At 42.5% G+C, this 17,424-nt stretch overlaps 1 protein-coding gene across 1 annotated transcript in view; it reads left to right on the top strand.

Moving 5' to 3' along the window:
* Positions 1-12,518: 12,518 nt before the first annotated feature.
* The window catches only part of TEC (tec protein tyrosine kinase), a 111,000-nt gene continuing 106,094 nt past the window's right edge, over positions 12,519-17,424 (top strand). Inside the window, exon 1 of the mRNA XM_024573842.4 lies at positions 12,519-12,605. The gene's annotated coding sequence lies outside the window, so the exon portion shown is untranslated. The remainder of the gene's footprint in view (positions 12,606-17,424) is intronic.

Below are 17,424 nucleotides of genomic sequence, written 5' to 3' on the forward strand. Positions count from 1 at the left end.
CCCTCTAAGAGAGGATGGCCCACACTGTAACCCATTGTATCCTGGCTCCAGTGTGTCTTTTTGGAATGTATAAGGAAGGGGGATCCATTCAACCTGCTGACCCTGTGACCTGGAATTTCTGCTTGCTCCATGTGACACCACTGCCGTCACTGTGGTTAGCCACGAAAAAGCATCTTTACTTATTATAAATAACAATAATAGGTTAGCTGAACTATTAGTTGTTTATGAAAAGCATTATAAATTATGTAAACTTCTATCATAATGTATCATACATTATATACTGGAATAAATATAGTGATGAAATAATTTGTCTTAAGGTTCTTAGTATCTACCAGAGTTCTTAGCACATAGGAGACTCCTAATAAATGGTTATTAAATAAATGAATTAAATTTTAAGATGTTTAAAATTATAATCATTTCTGAAGAATATAAATGATTTAAAATATCTTGATTTTTGAGAAATATCTGGATTAAAATCCAGATCAAAATTTTTAGATATATATTTTTTAAAAATTGTCTTCATCTATGATGTGAGAGGTTTTGCCTGGTGGGTAGGGTCTCTAGCCCTTTCAGCCTCCCCAAAAAATATGTCATTCTATGACTTTATGACTCATCAGCCTACAAATGCCAAAAAATTCAAAACTAGTTATTTTTCATATTTAAATATTGCTTTACTTTAAGGAAAAAAAAAACACTAAAAATACAACTGGCATGTTTAGGCCTGACCTATTCTGTCAATGGAAACAGCTGAGAAGTTATCTAGTCGAGTGGATTCAGACAGCATAGCTGTGACTAGTCTAAACAGTCCTTAAGACAACAGAATGTAGGCTATTTTTACTGGTAGTGAGGATAGTTTTTTTTTAAAAATGGCTCTATGCTTTAATAGTCTTTTTCACACTCCATGTTGACTATGCACATGGCCTGGAATTAGAGCAAAGTGGAAACACTCCAGAGGCAGCTCACTGACAATCAAAGGTTGGAAAGCTTGGATTGTGAAATCACAGAAATTGCCTGGAGAAAGAGGGAGCAATAAAACCTAACCTTACGTAAGACACTGCTCTTCAGCCTCTCGACCAACATTCTGTCTACTTTCAATAGTGGCTCAAAGAAGAAGCAATTCAGAACAAAGAGAATTCCAACAGTCTGCTCCAGTTTAAAGGATCTGCTTTAAGACGGAATAATCAATCTGTAGTCTGGAAGTCCAAGAAATATTTCTGAAAAGACTGTGGGCAGTTTTAGGTTCAAATAAGAAATCTCCTTTAGCCTAAGAGGACTAGGGACCCCTTAGTATGCTGAACTCAGGTGGTGGAAACTCCGACGGCAGTGTTTCCCAAAGTGTCAGGCCTGGGGCATTTAAGGCAAGGCCCCTTTTCCTGCCTGCCCCTCTATGAGTGTACTACGCTGGTGCGCCCTGCACCCATGCTGTCCACTACGGGGCCACTAGGCACATACAGCTGGCTACTGTTACTTGAAAGTGGCTAATCCAAACTGAGATATGCTGTGAGTGTAAACCTTATACCTGATCTTGAAATTTTAGTACAACAAAAAGAATGTCAAATGTCTTACTAATGATATTTTGTATTGCTAACACATTGTCAAGATCATTGTTAGATAAATTGGGTCAAACAAGACATTATCCAAATTATTTTGCCTGTTCTTACTCTTTTCAATGTGGCTATTAGAATATTTTCATTACACGCGATGTCTGCATTTGTGACACACATATATTTCTACTGGGCAGTGCTACTCTGGACAGACACCACATGCAAGAGCTCCTGCCCATCCCAGCACTCCACTCCCACAGCATGCTGGGCGTTGTATCTGGGACCCCTACAGAAGGCTCCATCTAGCTCAGGAAAGTGAGGAGGATTTATCTGATGGCCAACAGCAGGGGGCTGTGTTGGAACCTTGGTGCTGGGTGCTGAGGCTGAGTCTCGGGCTGTAAGCAGATGAGGCAGAGGGAGGAAATAACAGATTTTTGAACTTTCGGTTTCCTTGTTAAGTAGATTTATTTAAGTGGCAAATAGTGAGTAAATTAAAAAATGTATTAGTATAGGTACATCTGTGAGTACGTAAATATGGCAACTGAAGTCTGTTTTATATATCAAAGTGACCGTGAAATTAAGATTCTTTGAATAAAACCACTGATATAGGAATCAGCAATATTACTTGCTGATTTTTATTGTAAATGCTTAACTTGTCCACTTCATACTAAATGCAGCACAGGGTACATTTTACCTATCGCATCAGGAGATAGCTGGCTTTGGGCCATTCGGGCAAGGAGAGGTGCTAACCTCTCTGCCCCACACCATTTCTTTTCCAGAGTCATCCATACCTGGCAGCAGTCATCGTATACACCAACTTGCAGCCGACACTTCACCAAATTGCCTAAACTGGGCCCTGTGAGAGGAGTGGGTAATATGCTAGGCTGTCAGTTTTGAATGTTTCCATTAGCCCTTGAGGACTCAAGTTGCATTATTATGAATGGAGGTTTGAGAACTTTCTGTTTACATAGGATATAAGAGTTCTACTGAAGACATTTTTTTCTGTTAAAGCCAACAATAAGGAAATTATAAAGAGCAGAAAAACAGCCTTAGAATGAAAGCAATTTCAAAAATAGAATTGAGTTTATTAATCATGTTCTTCTACGAAATTTATTTATTTATGTATTTATTCACCCACTTGGTGATTTGATGAGTCTCCCAGCTAGCTGTGAGTTAAAGGTATCCAGTAGGTGCCAATTTTATGAATTCTTGAAAGCAGTTAAGAAGAAATCTCACAGAGGACAATTTCTAGTACACTCCTGAACTCAAAATTGGGACAAAGGGCAGAAATTCATTTTTAAAAAGAGAAAGATGTTAATTTTTACCTTTTCAAAAAGATCCAGGGGGCGACCGTCAGTTCCAGCAGCCTCCCTGACAGCAATGGGTCTGGCAGGCCGGGCTTTCTTCTGGGCTTTGTTCCCACTGGTGTTCAGAAGCCAAGAATTGAGCTGAAGTGAAGAAGCCTGGCTTGTTTTTGGTCATCATATTGTATTATCAGTGTTATGAAGTAACATGTAATGTTAGAAAAACAAGCACAGGAAGAGGGAGTTCTTCATAACTTCTTTATTTCTTCTATATTTAAATTATTCCTGAGGGAAAAGGGAACAGGAGAGGGAAAAAATGTTTATTTCGTTTTATAAACACATGTAATACAAACTCTCCTTAATTTAGAATTAATTTGGCTGAGCACCTCTGGGTGGGGAACATGCCTTGATCTCAGTCTCTTCTTCTTTTTTTTTTTTTTTTTTAAGATTTTATTTATTTTTAGAGAGAGGGGAAGGGAAGGAGAAAGAGAGGAAGAGAAACACCAATGTGTGGTTGCCTTTCATGTGCTCCCCACTGGTGACCCAGCTCAAAACTCAGGCACGTGCCCCGACTGGGAATCGAACCAGCAACCCCCCAGTTTACAGGCCTGCACTCAGTCCACCAAGCCACACCAGCCAGGGCTGATCTCATTTTCTTATACAACCAGTTGCAGCTATTAACGAGTCCGTGACACCAGGGTATAAAATGTATAATAGTCCTGATTTTTCTGAACCTAATGTCATCAGTTTTGAGGCCCCACCCGTTTACCTGGCAGGAAATCAAATCTCAGTTATTGTTCAAGCCTCTTTCTTCCACAGAATCATATGAGAATCCTAGACTTACCTTGTCCCAGGAACTTTGGGAAGGGGCCATATTTAGTCCTTGGATGGACGTTGACTTCATTCCCATTCATGCATCTCCCTGAAGCGGCTGCTATTGATGCTACTGGGATGGGCAAGACTGGTGAATGGAGCAGACCTTCGTTTGGTGCATCCCTGAATGTACTTGGCGGAACTACCAACATCCGTCTCGGGTGCTGTACATGAATAGGGTCCAAGTAGCTGCCATTCCTAGAACCAGATCCTACTTTCAGTCTGCCAGCAGGCCCCAATTTGGCTTGGGATCACCCCAAAGAGTCATAAGGACTTTTATGCAAGTGGTTCACTTAGTGGTCCTAGGACACAGGGGTGAGGTAAGTGGAAGAGTGAGACAGGGAAGGAGGAAAAACCAGTCTGAGGGCGTGTGATCATGGTCAACGCTTTGGGAAGCAGGGCTTTAATTTAGCCGAAACCTTCCGAGTATCATACCAAGTGCTTTGCACAATGGCTGCTCAAATGACCAAAGGTAGAACATTTTCCATACACATCAGATATTTTCTCCCATTTGTTGAGGATTGCTGACTGCTGTAAAAAGCACTACAGACTGAGTGGCTTAAAGAACAGAACTATATTTTCTCTCAGTTCTGTAGGCTGGAAGTCTAAGGCCAAGGTGTCGACTGGTCTGGTTTCTCCGGAGGCCTCTCTCCTGCATTTTGATGGGGCCGCTTTCTTGTTGTGTCCTCACCTGGCCTCTTCTCTGTGCCCTTGTACTCCTCTTCTTATGGAGACAACAGTCCTATTGGATTTGGGCTCTGCTTTTGACCTCATTGCAATTTAATAACCTCCTTAAAGACTCTTGTTTCCAAATATGGTCCTGCTGAAGGTTAGGTCCACAACCTATGAAACTTTTTGGTTCCATCCAAAGGCAGGGAGACTGGGGTATTCATTTTCCAGTCTTCATCTATCTTGGCCGGTGGCAGCTTCCTGGGGATGTTAACTCTTCTGAGATTTCTGGTCTGCTCCCTGTGGGAGAACCAAGAGAAAGCTCTCACGCAGTTGTTGTCCAAAAGTGACCATGTGCATCTAAGGGAAAGGTGAATGCCAAGGGGATGTATGAGGAACACTGATAGCTATACTACGGTGGGGTGAGGTAGGGAAAGGAGTAGCAGCGGTTAGTTTGGGAAAAGGATGAACTAAGTAATTAATAGTGTGAAAATAACTGGCCCATAGGAAGATTTTATTTTTATTTAAAAAATTTAGTTATTTATTTTATTAAAATGTATAAATATGCTGCAATATTAGCAGCACCTATTGGCATTTGCTGTATTATAGTTACTTTAAAAATATTCTACAATTTAGACTTTATACTAATTCTAATGGTTGTTCTTCTTTGTTAGGTTTAAATTAATGCAATTCTAATTTTTTCCCTCTCTCCAAGATTTTTCTTTTGTTTTTCGGGCACAAGGTAATGTCGTATGCCAGGGTCTAAAAACTTTAATGTCTACTGGACCTGGTGGGTAACATCAATGGATGCAAATGCAACTAATAATGGTAACCTGTATTGTAGGGTAGTTGGGAGGATTAAGTGAATCAAGTGCTTGGAACCATCCTTAGTATTAAGTACTCAATAATCGTTGGCTACTGTCATTATCAGCTGTTAATTAAGCATTTAATTTTGACATAATTATAGATTCCCATATGCTTATAAGTTAAAAACTACAGAGAGATCTCATATTTCTCAGTTTCTTTCCATGGTAGCATGTCGCAAAACTATAGTACAGAATCACAGCCAGGATCCTGATACTGGTACGATGGAGACACAGACTCTTTCCATCTTCTCTGGCCTGGTTTCTGATGAGTCTGCTGCTCACTCCCTATGAGCAGGGAGTCATGGCTCTCTTCTTGTTCTTCAAGTTTTTTTCTTTATCTTAGTTTTTGGATTTCTTTGCCTTTTCCTTATATGAAGTTTGCTTAACTTCTTGGTCTGTGGGTGTGTAGATTTTGCCAGATGTGAACAGTGTTTTGCTATTATTTCCTTGAGTACTTCCTTAGTCCTCTGTCTCTTCCCCTGATACTCTGATGACAAAGTGGTAGATCTTTTGTGATAGTCCCACAGTTGTTCATGCGGTTTGTTTTGTTTTGGTTTGGTTTTGTGTCTGCTGTTCAGACTGAGTAACTTCTAATTGCTCTGTGGAGTTCAAGGATTCTTTCTTCTATCCCATCTATTCTGCTGAAGCCTATCCAGGGAATTTAAAAATTTTAGTTATTGTATTTTCAGCTCTAAAACTTCCATTTGGTTTACTTTATATCTTCTATTTCTTTATTTAGCTTTCTATTTCTTTGCTGAGACTTTCTGGTTTTTAAGAAATTTTTATTTCAAACATGTTTGTAATTGTTCATTGAATTAGTTTTATGCTGGTTGCTTTAAAATTATCCTCACATAATTCTAACATTACTGACGTCTTGGTATTGGTGTCTGTCAATTATCTTCTTCATTCAGTTTGAGATCTGTTTCTTGGTAAAGAGAGTTATTTTCAACCGAAACCAGGACATTTGGTGCATTACATTATTAAATTCTGGGTTTTCTTTTAGCCTTTGGCTGTAACTGGCTTCTCTGACACTGCTCTGGCAGCAGGAGGGGTCCCTGTCTTCAGCATCCACCAGCAGTTGGGGTTAGAAAGTCAGATTTCCATTGCCCGCATTGACAATCAAGAGGATGGGCTCCTCATTACTGCTGGGTGGGGTTGGGAGTCCCAGCTCCTGACCAGGCCTCCAATGATCCCTCCCTGGGAGGGACAGGACTGTCTTGTTACTGCTTCCCATGTGACTTCCAGTGACACCGTGGGGTGGGGATATGTATGGTCTTCTTAATTGGTTTTGTAGTCTTGTTTGAATCTATTTCGCAAATTTATTTTGGCTTTAAATATACATAAAATGCTATAAACATAATGCATAACTAAAGTTGTATTTATATGGAGGTAAGTGAATTTTGGTGATGTCTTGTTTCAAAGGGCTTTACACTTTACTCAAGTTTAAGAACCACTGATATGGGTGACTACATGACCTGATACCCGCCTCAGGTGTCCTGGGGATATTCATATTTCCCTCTATAGTCTCTCACCTAGGTGAAGAGACAGAAGGACCTGGGGCCCTGACACTGTAGAATATCATGGTAGTGTGACACTGACTTCTTACACATAAGACAAAAATAAATTCTTATTGAGGACTCTATTTGGTGCCTATTGCTACCGTAACACATTGCCACAAACTTATTGGCCTAAAACACAAATGCCTTCTTACAGATATGAAAGTCAGAAGTCCAAAATCAGTTTCACTGGGCTAAAATCCAGATGTCAGGAGGGCTGGTTCCTCCTGGAGACTCTAGGAGAGAATCTGTTTCCTCACCTTTGCCATCATCATCTAGAAGCTGCCTGCATGCCTTGGCTTGTGGTCTCTTTCTTCATTTTCAAAGCCAGCATTGTAGCATCTTCAAATCTCTCTCTTGCTCCCTGTCTGCCCTCTGCTTTATCATGTCTCCTTTTCTGACAATGACTCTGAGCCTCTTTCCTTCTGTATAAGTCCCTCATGATTACTTTGGGCTCACCTGGATAGTCCAGGATAATCGCCCTATCTCAAGATCCTTAAGTTAATCACATATACAAAGTCCCTTTTGCCAAGTTAACATATTGATGAGTTCCAGGGATTTAAAGGCATCTTGGAGGGCCGTGGCTGCTGTGGCTCAGTTGGTGGAGTGTCGTCTCTTGTCCAAAGGGTGTGGGTTCATTTCCCAACAGGGCACATACCTGGGTTGCGCTTCCATCCCGGATCCAGTGTGTGCGATTCCTAGTCTGGGCACATATGGGAGGCAACCAGTTGATGCTTCTCTCTTGCATTGATGTTTCTCTTTTCCTTCCTCTCTCTCTAAAGCAATGAAAGAATGTTTTCAGGTGAGGAGATAAATATATACATATATTTATATAAAAGGCATTTTGAGGGGCCTTTATTCCACATACTACAAGGGGATGCAGCTAAATCAAATTTTAAATGACTGTCCTTTCCACCAGAACAGGGAGTTTTGTTGCAATTGCTCACCAATGTTTTCTCAGCTTCCTGCTAATGCAGTAATGGTCACATTTTTACAACTGCCATTGCTGAGAAGGTGGCAGATTAAAAAAACTGGTAATAGAGCATTCTAGGTAGGAAAAACAGCACTTGCAAGCCACAGGGCCAGAATACAGTTTTTATCCATACTAATCACACAGAGTCTAACATTTTTTGTGACATAGCTCATTTTATTTTGGATCCTCATGAACTATCGAGTCATTGACATACTGGATTCACCTGAAACACTATCTAGATCCTAATCCAAAATATAAATTGACCAAACCCAGAAGGTTTCACTCAACATGTTTCTCATCTTTACCTGTGTATCTGTTTCTCTGAGCATCATTTGACTCTGCAATTCATACGGTTTTTACTTACTATTAAAAAATGTAAAAACATTATACAAGCAAATGTTTTTTAAAAAGCACGATCCATGGTTCCAACATAATGTTTCTGGCAGTTGTGCGTGGTTTAAAGTATAAACGCTGGAGTCCCAGTGCTCTATATTCACATCCCGACTTTGCCGCTCACCGGTTGTGTGCCTTTGGGCAAATTACTTAGATGTCTTCTGCCTCAGTTTCCTCATTTGCAAAATGAAAATAGGAACTGTACCTACCTCAAACAGTTGTGAGAATTAGATGAATTAATGTAATGCATTAAATCAGAGCCTGGCACATAGGGATCCCGTTATAATTCTCATTTTCAATGCAACAGTTTTCTTCCCACATAATTTTTACTTAGTTGTAATCATAGAATACATAAAGCATTGTTCTACTTTTTTCATTTCATGTTCAGAGTCTCCTCCACATATCTATTTTATTAACATACATACTATTTTTAATGAGAGTCTGATGTTTCATAATATTGACATTTTTTGCTTAAACATTTTCCTGTTATTGGACATTTAATTATTTCACTATTATTAGTGATGATATTATAAACATACTTTGTAACGATGCCTTTTCTTTCTTTTGAGTGACTTATTTGTCAACTATTCCCAGGGGTATAATTTTTGATTTTGTGTTCCAAGGATTGTTTATATATATAAAATCTTAGAGAGGAAGGGAGGGAGAAAGAGAGGCAGAGTAACACTGATGTGAGAGAGAAACGTCGATTGGTTGCCTCTCCTGTGTGCCCAGACCGGGGACCAAACCCACAACCCAGGCATGTGCTCTGACCAGGAATCCAACCAGCAACCTTCACTTTGCAGGATGACGCCCAACTAACTGAGTCACACTGGCCAGGGTCCCAAGAGCATATTTTTGATTTTGTGTCTAACATAATAAAAAAATTATACTCCTGGGAACTGTTGACAAATCATTCAAAAGAAAGAAAAAGCATCATTACAAAGTATGTTTATAAAATCATCACTAATAATAATAAAATAACTGAATGTCCAGTAACAGGGAAATGTTTAAGGAAAATATATCAATATTATCAGAGGGGGGTGGAGGTGACTGGAAGAAAGTAGCCAAAGAACACGCGTGCATATGCGCGTGGCCCCTGGACACAGACAACAATGTGGTGAAGGCGGGGGTGGGGGAGTGAGGTGGGATGGTGGAGGTTGGGGCGGGCTGGGTAGAAGGTTGCAAACCAGGGGAAAATGGGGGACATCTGTAATCGTGTCCACAATAAAAAATAAATTAAAAATAAAATCCTTTTCTTTACATTGTTAAGAAAAAAGCAAAACAAAATTTTCCTTCCTTCAATGCAGTTCCGAAGAAGCAACTATTCTCAGTATGTGATGATGGAAGGAAAGGCAGACACATCATACTGCTGCAATGAAGTCATCTCTATGTAGGAACAGACTCTGCACAAGACGGAAAGGTCTGTGTTGTTATCATTGTTGTTGTCATCACTCATTCATTCAGCAAGCATTTATTACTCATCCAGGATGGGCCAGGTTCCTTTTTGGCAGGAAGAAAGTTAGAAAAAGCAGACAGAGATTTACAAAAAAGGAGTGTGAGAAGCTCCCAGTACAAACACCACTCTGTTTACAAACCTTCCAGGTGGGTGTCTCCTCACGCACGATCCGGAATCCACGTGCAGGTCAAAAGGAGGCATTTTCTTCTCTTAAGGAACTAAAGTTCCGTCCGTCTGACATTGTTCATCTAAACATACAAATTTTGTACAAGCCATGGGGATATCCTGTAAAAAGGGAGTCCCTGTCTCTAGGAAGTCAGAAAATGCCTCTTTTTCCCCCTGCATCTCAATTTTATTAAAATAAACAAGTCAGTAATAATATTGTTTGACTCTTCTCCTTGGCGGAAAGGGAGAAATCTTTTGAATTCCACTATCGGATTTCTTCTTTGGATGGGTGCCCAATGTAAATGTTTAAATTATATAGGTCCAAACTTCATACTCTCATGGGAAATTTTCACATAAGAAATAATAAAGATTGAACTTTTTTTTATCCTACCACATCCTGAGTTCAGTTTTACACCTTTTCATCAATGTAGTTGAAGTTCTCTCAGTCTCTGTCTCTTGTCTCTTTTCACCCCTCCTTGCCGGTACTCTTCACTACGTGCCTTGGGGATGACATACCTGTGGCAACCACCTACTTAAACTGTTTGATTAATAATGTAATGAATACTTTCTTCAGGAAACAGTATAACATTATGGAAACTACCTCAATTATTACTGATAAAGAATTATGTTGACCTAGATGTTCTGTTTACAGTTCAGCCCTCTCTGGTTTTCTTGAGAACAAGAGAGACAATAGTGACATTCACCTCTCTTTTAATTTTAAACTTAATGAAGAATTTGTTTCCTTTTCAATCCAATTTCATAAACATTGACAGTTTCACTTCCATTAAGTCAGAAACATGAGCCGCCAGAATCACCTAACTAGCATAAGTGAAGTGAGTTAGAAATCAGTTTTTCTAGTCACTAGGATATCCATTAATCCCCCTAAGACAGCTTTTCTGGGGATAATTAGTCAATTTGATGAAAGTCCTAAGGTCTCTCCTAATACATATATATATATATATGGGCACTTTTCTTGGGAGAAAACCAACTTTATTACCATAATAATATAACTATAACACACACACACACACACTCTCTTCTCACACACGTACACACACATTTTATTTTTGCATACAATTTCAGAAGGCTCCTGACCTCTGCTCCGCAGTCAAAGAACACATGGCTTGTGGGAATTTATGTCATGCTGTCAACAAGAGTATCTGAATGGGCTAAGAAAGGCAGTAGAGAACCGGGGCTGGGAGAAGGCAATAGATCACAAAAGAGAAATTCTACTAGATTCATTCTGAGGACAGGCCTTTATACCCAAGGCCCTCACCCGAGTAAACGAGGATGTAGAATCAGAGGGTTCACATCGTGCCCTCTTTCAACTCCCCCCTCCCTTCTAATTGCAGGACTTGAGGCAAGTCCTTAACCCTCTCTGCCTCGTAGGATGGCTTTTATTTCCCTGTAAAATGGAACCTTGTCAATTTCTTCTCGGGGCTATTATGTGATTAAAGGAGAGGTAATACAGGAAGCCCTATTTTTACGTCCCAAACAAGCACGAGGTACGATAATTTTTAGTGTACTTGCCAGTCCCTTCTTCCTCTTCAGGGTGACTGCCAGTTCCATCATTCTGCTCTCAGCTCTGCTGTCCCCTCCACGGAGAAGCCTCTGTGCCCAACGGGTCTGAAGGAGCTCCCACCCCATCGCTCTCAGGGCCATCACCCTGCTTTATTCTAGTCAAGACGCCTTCACATATGCAAGTTTCATTTTTACTTGCTCATTGATGAGCAAATGTCTTTCTTCCCACACTAGTATAAAACTCCTTGGGGGCACAGCCCTGTCCTGCGTTCCCTCGCGGGACATGGTGGACACTCGAATTTTGGAGTCAGGATAGCAGTGGCTTAGGGCACAGACTCCAGAAGAGATCTATCTGGATTTGAAACCCAGCTTTTAAATTTACTAGTTGGGTGACATTAGGCTGGTTAATTTCCCTGTGCCTCAGTTTCTGCGCCAGTGAAAATGAGGCATTCTGATAACATATACTTTATAGACATGTCAATACATGTAAAGAACCTAGAACAGTGCTTGGCACTTTGTCCATCCTATCCTGGGTGGGGCAAACGTAGGTTTACAGTTGTGAGTACAGGAAGCAGAGTTTATTCTTGTATTCTTGTTTATTAAGTATTGTATTACTTTCCATACGAACAATTGTGAGCCTACTTTTGCCCACCCTGTGTGTGTGTGTATATATATATATATATATATATATATATATATATATATATATACTCTTCAGTGAGCGAAAGGAGTGCAATACTTTCATCTGAGTACACGTGATCTATCGGACGTGCTCAGGTTTGACAGTGTAAAGACTTACTCTTTCGGTAAAACTCGTCGCTTCGCTCCACTGCACTGTGTCACCCGCCTGGCCCCCCACCACTTAGCGGAAGAGGAGTTGCGGTCCCCAATTCCGACAGTCCCCTGTCACCCACAGGTGGCACTGCTCGGGCTTCTTTCAGGCTGGGGATGTCCGAGTCTTGGCGGAGAGGTGCCCCCCAGGTAGGAAGCTCTGGCCTAGGGAGGCCCAGCGCCGTGACCGGGGACACAGGGACGCCCTGTGATCTCGCCCCGAAATTTCGCTGCACTCCGGGATCGGGGGCGCTGCTCTGACCCACTCAGGCCACTCGTGTCAAACCTGTGGCAGGACGGAGAACCGGTCTCTGCCGGCTAGCAAGAGGGGGCGGAGCGAGGGCCCAGCGGGCGGGGCGACAGCGGGCGGGGCTGGCGAGTGCCGAGCTGCGGACTCTGCGGCGCAGCCGGACTTCACAGTCTCCCGGGCACACAGCGGGCGCGCGCCAGCCAGGTGAGACTGCGGTGGCCCGCAGGGGCGCGGGGGGGACTGCGGTACTTTGGCCGGGAAGGGCTGGGACAGAGATGGGCGCGGTGAGAAGTGGCTTTCACATGTTCAGAGACTGACCAGGGACAACTCTCGTGGAACGCCTCGTGCGCGGAGAGAGAATCCTTAGTGAGCGTGAGCACGCCATCCCAGTGAGCGACTCCGTCCTCTTCGGTCCGGGAAGGAGGGACAGATGCGCGGTCCAGACAGCGGCCAACTCTCCACCTCCTGAGCTCCAGCACGGTTGGGCGCTGGCCTCTCCGAGGAGCACCTGCCCCTTTCCCCTTACGTCCCGGGCCGAGGCTGCTCCGGAGCAAGTTCAGGGTTGGGTTCGCTTCCCAGCCGCGGGGCAGGGTAGAGTCCTCCTCTCTGCTTTGGGTCGCAGCGCAGACTTGATTGAGAGTTGGCAGAATCCACGGAGACATTCCACGGCTGCACGTGTCCGAGTGTCTCGCTCCACCAAGCTCACTTTCTTTTTTTTTTTTTTTTTAATGGTTTAAAATCTGGGTAATTGTATTCGAATCTTGAAAACAGGGGTTTGGTGAGTGCATGTAGGGGAAACCCAGGCCCTTGACCCAGGAATGTGCGCTTTCCCTCGGATCCTAAATTCAGGTTTGAAAACACACGCTCTCATCTACGGTCGTTCGCTGGAAACTGGCCTATTGGATTGGAAGGGCTGATCTCAGTGTGATCTTGGAACAACAGGATGGTTGGTGGCTAAGTGGGTTTGAAGGTTAAACAAGCTAGTTAAGTGTTTTGAGCATACACCCTGTGTTTTTCCAGTGAGTGCCCATTTTTCCTCTTAGGAAATTCTGAGAATTTCCCTTCTTCCAGATGATTCTCCCCTAAAGAGCTGGGGTGGGGGTGGGGGTGGAGAAAAATCCTGACAAATGAGTGGGCTTCCCAAATAAGTTTAGGATTAACGGGTGAATTTGTGACATGGGTAGCTCCTTAGCTGGTAAGAATCATACCTAGTATGTAGTGTGGAATGTGATGATTTATATGGAGAAAAGAAAAGTATGTGTAATTTTCTCATTATGTATTTGAGAGTATTTTTTAGTTTAGCTAGACTTTCAGTGTCCAGGGAAGACCTATACTTTGCCCTTACTCCAATTAATCTGCTCAGTGTATCACTACGCTTGCCAGTTCCTGATGCTTACCGCACTGTTGATGTTGATGGTCTCGATTCTTCTCACAGGGCTGTGTGCATTTTGGTTTGTAGAACTGTACGGGGCAAGTGTTATAAAGTAGGCAAATCAGTGCTGTGCTCTAACTGGCAATTCCTTTGCTCCATATAGGCCTTTGAACTACAATTTTCACACCTTCCCGGATAGGAAAGAGTATAGAATATTAATGTATGCTCTAGCACTTTCAACCTGATGTGTACCTACTTATTCTGTATCAAGCTCAAAAGAGTCATCCTGTTTTCGCAACTGCTAGGTACTCACCTGCAGGGGCCCTGCTTTATCAAATCATAGTAAAGCTCAGCGAATGGTGACCTAATGCTCTCTGAAGCTGGGCCTTGACAGGGTGGTTGGAGGGGTTGTGGGCAGTGTCTGGCCACAGTTATGCTTGGGAAAGAATTGTTGGTCTCCCTGCCTTCCTGTGGGTGTCCAGAGTGCTGGGAGCCTGGGCTTTGGGCCTCCAAGCACACCTCTGTCTACAGGTTCCATCCCCCTCCCCGACCAGGGTTGATGGAGTTGGTGCCTCCCCTCTTTGCCCCAGTTCTTCTAACTCCTTGACTTCCACCACACCACCTCCTTGATTGCCACCCCTAGGGAGAATCACCTTATTGGACAGGGCAGGGAGACTTGGTCCACGTGGTTGACAAGAGTGCTGACTCTCAAGCCTGGTGCTGGGTTCCCCGTGAACGCTCAGTAAATATATGTTAACAGCAGTCGCTTGTTTCAGAGCCCTTGCCATGCTCTTCTCTCACCCAGGCTACACAAGCAAAGTGGAGTAACTGAAGTTGTACCCAGATCAGCTACTTCAGGAGCTGCCTGCCTTGGTTGGATAGGATCATAAATCGGGTAATTCAAGTCTTTTAGGAAGGAGTGAAATTGGCCCACGATCACTGGCAATTGTAAAATTACCCTGTAGCATGTGATTGTGCCATGAGAATAGCTTTGCTGAAAAGAACCCCACAGGAGAGGGACTTAGTCTTCCCCTTCACCTCCAGACTTGCCTCCATCTGGCCTTGACTTACTATTGTCTCTGCCCTAGCGCAACCAGTCCTTCCCTGGATTGGATTTTAACTATTAATTTTCCCACCACATTTGACTACTCAGAACTTGGGCTCAGATGACCACAGCTACTCTGGTCTAGAAAATGACATTTTCTTTTGGCTAGGGGAATATAGATTTCTTAACTAACTGCTATTGAGAAAGTAGCATGGTTCAGCCATGTCACTATGCAGCCCCTTGCCCTGCCTTTGTCAATAATAAACATTTTCTGACCAGTCTGGGCAAATTCTCTCACTGAGCCCAGTTTGGACCTCCGATTCCTTCTTTGACCATTCTAAGCATCCACTGCCAGTGGATCACATTTGTCAGGGGAAAGCCTCTCTCTGGCCCTAGCTTAGATAATATATAGCTTACTGGTCATGGAGCCCTTGCTAGTATTTCTCAAATTCACTTTGTCTAGGACTCGTTCTGTCACCTTGGCCTCTGACTCTCTTACCTCTCAATGAAGCCCAGCTTCTGTACGTCTGATATTTTAATCTTAAAGGTGAGTCTGGTGTCATTGGTGACCATGCGGCCTGAATGGAAGTTATCATTGTTTCCTTCTTGAGAAGAGTTTATCTCATAATTGCCTTACCAGCAGTAGCATCCTCTCTTCCTGTTTCAGAGCTCATGCCCTTCTTGGAATGTGTTCCAAGTTCCTGTTTCTGCCTGGGTTGAGCAGAGGTGATTGACCTCCCCTGCTTCCCGTGGATCATCACAACTTTCCCAGCCCTGTTTTGACAGTTGAGTCATTCCTCAGGCTTCCTTATGGCATGGTGACCTTTCAGCATTCTATCCTAGTAGTTTGATAACGTCAATGTGACTTTGTGCTTACGCACAGAGGAATGATGACAAGTTGCCTTCCATTGAAGTAGGAAGATTATTGTTCTGCTCTATTTCCATGATGGTGGCTATGTACTGGGAATACAGAAAACACCAGTGCTGTGTTTGTCATAGTGGGGCACGGGCAGTAGTGACTTGCTGTCTGGAGGGTGACAGGGAAGGATGAGATGGTTAGAAGCCACCTACTCAGCTAGAACCTACTGGGTACCATTATGAACAAAAGCTTGGCCAATGGGAATACCTGCAGTGCTCTTTCTTCTGTCTTTCCATAGGCATCCTTCCTTTTCTGTGTAAAACCTTTGAAGCCGTTGCAACTTCTCTTCCCATGCAATATAGTTTTGCTCTAATGTGCCGAGGTGAAGCACTCAGCTTCACCTAAGTTCTTTTCGTCTTCTCAGCTGGATTGCACACTCTCCTAGGGAAAAACACAGTGCTTGATAAATACTCAATCCACTGACTGAATTTTCCAGGTAATTCAGATAATTGTGGACACTTGGCAGTGAAAGAAAAGATATTTGGTCACAATTATTCAAGTTGTACCTATAGCCTAAATTCTTTTTTTTGAGTATATTTCATTGATTATGCTACTACAGGTGTTCCATTTTTTCTCCCCTCTATCCCCCTCCACCCTATACTCTTCCCTCCCATCAGCACCCCCCCATCTTAGTTCATGTCCATGGGTCGTACATATAAGTTCTTTGGCTTCTCCATTACCTATACTATTCTTAACTCCCCCTGTCTATTTTCTACTTACCATTTGTACTTCTTATTCCCTCTACCTTTTCCCCATTCTCCCTCCTCCCCCTCCCCGCTGATAACCCTCCATGTGATATCCATTTCTGTGATTCTGTTCTTGTTCTAGTTGTTTGCTTAGTTTGTTTTTTGTATTTGTTTTTTAGGTTCAGTGGTTGTGAGTTTGTTGTCATTTTACTGTTCATAGTTTTTATCTTCTTTTTCTTACATAAGATCCTTTAACATTTCATATAATAAGGGCTTGGCGATGATGAACTCCTTTAACTTGACCTTACCTGGGAAGCACTTTATCTGTCCTTCCATTCTAAATGATAGCTTTGCTGGATACAGTAATATTGGATGTAGGTCCTTGCCTTTCATGACTTTGAATACTTCTTTCCAGCCCCTTCTTGCCTGCAAGGTTTTTTTTCTTTTTTAAGAAATCATCTGACGGTCTAATGAGAACTCCTTTGTAGGTAACTCTCTCCTTTCCTCTTGCTGCTTTTAAGATTCTGTCTTTATTTTTAATTTTGGGTAATTTAGTTATGGTGTGTCTTGATGTCTTCCTCCTTGGGTCAAATTTCTTTGGGACTCTCTGAACTTCCTGTACTTCTTGAAGTGTATTTCCTTCACCAGATTGGGGAAGTTCTCCTTCATTATTTTTACAAATAAGTTTTCCATTTCTTGCTCGTGTTCTTCTCCTTCTGGCACCCCTATGATTCGGATGTTGGAATGTTTAAAGTTGTCCCAGCAGTTCCTAAGCCTCCCCCCCCTTTTATTGTATTCTTGTTTCTTCGTTCCCTTCTGGTTGAATGTTTATTTCTTCCTTCTGCTCCAAATCATTGCTGTCAGTCCTGATTTCCTTCCCTTCACTGTTAGCCCCCTGTATATTTTTCTTTATTTCACTTTGCATAGCCTTTACTCCTTCCCAGGTCACTGCATCGTGGCTCTGTACGTGGGCATCAGAAAGGGAGCAATGCTGCTTGCTC

Source organism: Desmodus rotundus, chromosome 4, assembly GCF_022682495.2.
Source record: "Desmodus rotundus isolate HL8 chromosome 4, HLdesRot8A.1, whole genome shotgun sequence".
In the NCBI taxonomy this organism is placed as follows: Eukaryota; Metazoa; Chordata; class Mammalia; order Chiroptera; family Phyllostomidae; genus Desmodus; species Desmodus rotundus.